General features: G+C 37.0%; 1 pseudogene; it reads left to right on the top strand.

Moving 5' to 3' along the window:
• Positions 1 to 153: 153 nt before the first annotated feature.
• LOC137282492 (1,5-anhydro-D-fructose reductase pseudogene) lies at positions 154 to 1,171 on the top strand (annotated as a pseudogene).
• Positions 1,172 to 6,118: the final 4,947 nt, after the last annotated feature.

Below are 6,118 nucleotides of genomic sequence, written 5' to 3' on the forward strand. Positions count from 1 at the left end.
TTCTTTTCCTACCACTGAAAAAATCCTCTCGAAATGCTTATTTCACGACAAACGTAAGTCGTTGTTATACCGGCTACTTCCGGAACCAAGCACGTGTAGGTGTTTGTAAACAAAAGACTGTCATCTATTTCATCTATTGCACTGTCACCTTCTTCTATGTTACATTAACGTGCTCTACGTCAACATGTCTACAATCGCACGTTGTCTCACCATGAACAACGGAGTAAGGATTCCATCGATCGGCCTGGGAACGTATCTTTTGAAACAGGACACTTTGAAACAAGCGCTGGACTATGCACTCTTTCTAGGTTACCGTCACATTGACACAGCCCTTACATATGAAAATGAAGTGGAAATTGGAGAAGTGATCCACGAACGAATTAAAGCTGGTAGATTGAAGAGAAGTGAAGTATTTGTGACAACTAAAGTACCTTCAATGTATCTTAGCAGAGATGCAGCCATAAAAAGCACAGAATTGTCCCTTGATAACCTTAAACTGAAGTATGTTGATATGCTTCTGATACACCATCCCTGGGGCGTTGCTAACAGAGAGCTGGTTAACTCTAACGGGGAGAAAGAGCTGTGTCAGTATAACATATTGGAAACCTGGGATGCCTTTGAACATGTACATCATCAGAATTTGGCTAAAAGTATAGGGTTGTCAAACTTTAACCCATCACAGATTCAGAGGATTTGGGACAAGTCAGATGTGAAACCTGCAAATCTTCAGCTTGAGCTACATGCATACTGGCAGCAAAATGTCCTTCAGAAAGTTTGCAGCGAGAAAAATATCCTCATCACGGCATATGCTCCATTAGGAGCCCCATTTAAGAGTGACATGCCAAAGCTATTAGCAGATCCATTAATTATTGAAATATCAGAGGAATATGGGAAAAGCCCTGCACAAATCTTACTGAATTTCTTGTTGCAGAAGAACATTGGTGTCTTGCCAAAAAGTCAGAATATTGAAAGAATCAAGGAAAACTTTGAAGTGCTTGACTGGAAAGTTACACAGATGGATTGTCAAAGAATAGAAAAGTTGGACAACACTGTGAAGTACTTTCCTTTTGAATGGGCTCATGCTCATCCTGATTTTGACAAAAATCAGCCTTTCTAATTGGGAAATATGTTGTGTTGAACTGACATAAGGAGAATTTCAGATTCTCTGGAATTTTTCAAGAGAATTCTGCATGATCACAAAAGACACATCAAGGATGGGATGGAGTACTACTATATACATAAAATCTAATGTGAAATTATTTAAATGCTAACATTGGTGCATAATTCCGTAATGGCTGATGTTTCAGTTTTACATTTTATGTTGTAATGATATCATTTTGGCACAAGTTCTTGCACTTTTTCATGTTTAATCAGTATGATTTATTCAGTTTGAACTTGGTGACATTTTCACTATTACCTCATTAAACACACAATATTATCATCTCATATCAATTTTTGTACATTTAATGCATAGTTTATGACCGATTCTGTTTCAAAGAAGGATGATCTGAACTAATCTTTGATGGTTCTCAAACTAAGATATGAAAGTCTGTATCTGTTTGGTTTCATGCTCGGTGGTAGGAAGGCCCAATTGTAAGGAATTTACTTGTTACGCCAAAGAATCAATATGAAGCCCATTTTTGCTCCCCTACAGTGATATTGCTGGAAACTTACAGCATAAAACTTATGGACTAGTTTCCCTCCTGTCTTTCAAACTTCAGTTTTGATATGTGAATCAGCCATGTTAATGATGATGTACTTGGTACCCTATTTGTGGTTATTGGGATAAAACACTGACTGGTGAGACCAAAGTCAGTATACTGTGTCTTGGCGGGTATGCTGTGGAATGGCATTTCAATGGTCTATCAGTGCAAGCCAGGTCTTAGCTCACTCTTGCACTGTACACATGCGTACTCGTCACTATACCAGTAGAGTATGGGTGGTGGGTGGTGGGTAGCCTAGCTGTGAAAGCGTTCACTCTGACTGAAGACTCCGTAGATGCAGGTTCATGAGTACAATGTATGAAGCCCATTTCTGGTGTTCACTGCCATGATATTGATGGAATATTGCAAAAAGCGGCATAAACCAACTCATTCACTCACAACAGGTATAATACCAGTAACACTACCAATCCTAAACCCATTAAGATCATAGTTATAATTGATCTTCAGTAACCCATGCTTGTCATAAGAGGCGACTAATGGGATCACAATCACTGACTTTGGCTGGCACATCATATCCCATTTGTGTAGATCGGCATCCATGCTGTTGATCACTCGATTGCTTGGTCCAGACCTAATTATTTCCAGAGTGCAGTTATATAGCTTGAATATACTGGTAGACTAATGCTTAAGCTCTGATAATATATTATTCTGATTGTAACAAATAAACCCATTTATATTGAAAAGGGGAAAATCTATACTTTCTTCATTAAGGGCTTCATCTCTGGAGGCAAGGCAAGGCTGTAGGGAAATTTATTTGGTTCAGGGACTGTGAAACAAGCTGCTGGAATATTGCTTCATGCAGCATTAAACTACAACCAAACAATCAACTTACTATCCTAATGAACACAACCTGTACTAGAATTTGTTAAAAAAAAACCTGATCGAGAAACAGAGATGAAATGACATGTCCCCCAAAATGGTGTTTAGGGACCTTCAGGTAGCCCAGAGTTGCCAACCTCAACAATTTTGTCGTTACCAGTTTTAGCCTCCACTACGCCAATATGATTGCTGTAGAAATTCTGTGAAATTTGATGACAATTCATTATGTTCAGATATGTAGACAAGAACATATATTTTCATTGATTAAGTACATTTTTACCCAAAACAAGACCAGCAGAAGTGTAATGGTAATAGTTTGGAAATCAGCAGCGAGAGGTATGTGAAATATAAGCTTCACTCATCCTTGATGTCATGTAATCTTTCTTAGAACCCATCCTTATTTTAAGCCTTTAGCTGACCACTAATCTTATGGTCAAACTACTAATTTTGATCCTTGACACTACTATTTTCAGCGCTTTGGGGTTGGCATCTCTGATAGTTTGTTATCATAGTGTTCTAGAAGTAATATTTACATGTGTTATTCCCATTTGATAGAATGCTTTTAATGTAGTCAGCTGTGGATTTTATTTGTTGCACTTGATCTGACTGTGCCATAAAGCAATCAGTACACACTGTATTACACTGACTACAAGTTTGGGACCTGTGAAGATCTGGGTTAAAACTGGTCTTCAGCAGCCCATGCTTGTCGTACATGTTGACTAATGCGATCGGGTGGTCAGGTTTGCTGACTTGGTCAATTTTCTGAAAAACCCACACAATATGTGAACTGTGAATAAAAGATCAATCTACCAGAGGCCCACAAACAGGCAGATATTTTGAACACCAAACAATATGTGATGTAAAGTGGTACAGTTTGCTGTTATTTTGCTATTGATGTGAATTTACTTATTTTGTTATGAACATGTCATAATATTTATATGTATGGCATTAAACCTTTTATTGATTTTTAGGTTTGTCAGCATAAATATATCTATTCAAATGCTGTTTTTATTTATAACATTTATGTTGTATTTTATTTACCCGACGGGATCTGAAATTTACATTAAACCTTTAACACTGATATGAATGATGTTCTTCTGTTTTGATTCTCCTTGTCCAGGCTACATTAGCTTTTAGGCTTATTTATTATTTTAAATGTCGGCTATATCTTGATAGAATTTGTCCCTAGTATCCTGAAGGTGACTGACTATTTAATTTATAATTTATTATTCAATGGATGAATCTGAATGCACGTCATGGGCATCTCTAACATATGTCATATTTGGGATTACACTTTCTTAGTAAAATACAATTTCTAGTACTTTTTTCGTTAAATCTCATTCGGGATTCTTTACTAAGAAAGTGTAATTCCAAGTATAACGTTATATTTGACCACTCTCTTACTGGCATTGTGAAATCATGAGTATCTCATCTCAAGAATATTATATTTAGATTTGGGTTTGTTTGGATTTGCCAGGATGGAGATGCTGATTATCTGATAATCTTTAAGATTTGTACTCATGCTTACATAATGCACCCAAGTGTTCAAATTATATACTATTATATATATCCTATATATCCTATATGTTGAAATGGTATCAGTTTAGATATTGCCTCATATTTAAGAAATTGTTTGACAAGATATATATGAGGAAATTTTGCACTTAATTCTGAGACTGGTAGACATAACAAGGCCGCTTATGATTCATGATTTTGTCCTTTTACAGAACAAATGAATTTAAATTTTACTAAATATTAAATGCATATTTTACTTTAATGTAAAGACTACTTAGATATAAGGAATATGTTTAGGGATAAATATTTGTAACATCCTCTTTCACATCAAAGTTTTATCAAAATAATGTCCTCAACAAACATAAATGTAAGCATTTCATGCCTATTTTTAGGTAATGTTGGAAAAATAAAAAAATATGATGTTTTTTTCTGTAAGATTCATGTAACTTCATGCAAAATATATATCTAGGAATGTATTTTTGTGCCAGTGGCCTATTACTGAATAAAGTGTCTGCCTGTCTCTCTGAAGGTGACTGACTATACATGCTGTATGTCTCTGGCTGTCTGCTTAAGTAACATACTTAATTTTAACAACAGGTCTTCATGCCCCAGGCATGTGGGCTGCTGCTCATGGTGTCAATCACTGGATTGTCAGACCTATACTTCATTAATTAGCTTGCCATCTCATGACTAGATTATTGCTATGTGTGCAATTGATAAACATATAATTGTTTTGTTTTGGTTTTTTTTTATTTCACAGACAAGCTATCTCAAATGTATTTTTCTCAAAGCCTTGTTCCTGAAGATTAATGTGGGGTGGGGTAGCCAAATGGTTAAGTATGCTTGTTACACCACCACCCAATGTTCCAGTCCCCACATGGGTACCATATGTGAAGCCCATTTTTTGGCTCCCTTGCTGTGATATTGCTGGAATATTGCAATAAGGGATGTAAAATCCAACTCACTCATTTACCACTTGGGTACCATATGTGAAACCCATTTCTTGGCTCCCTTGCTGTGATATTGCTGGAATATTGCAATAAGGGGTGTAAAATCCAACTCACTCGTTTACCACATGGGTACCATATGTGAAGCCCATTTTTTGGCTCCCTTGCTGTGATATTGCTGGAATATTGCAATAAGGGGTGTAAAATCCAACTCACTCGTTTACCACATGGGTACCATATGTGAAGCCCATTTTTTGGCTCCCTTGCTGTGATGTTGCTGGAATATTGCAATAAGGGATGTAAAATCCAACTCACTCGTTTACCACATGGGTACCATATGTGAAGCCCATTTTTTGGCTCCCTTGCTGTGATATTGCTGGAATATTGCAATAAGGGGTGTAAAATCCAACTCACTCGTTTACCACATGGGTACCATATGTGAAGCCCATTTTTTGGCTCCCTTGCTGTGATATTGCTGGAATATTGCAATAAGGGATGTAAAATCCAACTCACTCATTTACCACATGGGTACCATATGTGAAACCCATTTCTTGGCTCCCTTGCTGTGAAATTGCTGGAATATTGCAATAAGGGGTGTAAAATCCAACTCACTCGTTTACCACATGGGTACCATATGTGAAGCCCATTTTTTGGCTCCCTTGCTGTGATATTGCTGGAATATTGCAATAAGGGGTGTAAAATCCAATTCACTCGTTTACCACATGGGTACCATATGTGAAGCCCATTTTTTGGCTCCCTTGCTGTGATATTGCTGGAATATTGCTATAAAGGGAGTAAAATCCAACTCACTCATTTACCCTAATGATTTAGAGGAGGTAAAGCAGAAATTAGGCACATCCCTTGCAAAATTCCTGTTTTTGTTTTGTCAGTAACAGACATTCGTTCATGTTGATACAGTAACAGTAGACATGGGAGACGTGATGTACATTGTGATATTGCTGCTCATACTATCAATCATGGGTTTGTCCAATCCACAGGTCGTTTCGTTCAAGTAGTCATGGTTTTGTTGAACAAAGCACATGACATCTCGGGCACTACAACCTATCTTTTGGTATTTTCTTCATCTTTAAAAGAAAACGTGGTGGTTGGTTA

Source organism: Haliotis asinina, chromosome 4, assembly GCF_037392515.1.
Source record: "Haliotis asinina isolate JCU_RB_2024 chromosome 4, JCU_Hal_asi_v2, whole genome shotgun sequence".
In the NCBI taxonomy this organism is placed as follows: Eukaryota; Metazoa; Mollusca; class Gastropoda; order Lepetellida; family Haliotidae; genus Haliotis; species Haliotis asinina.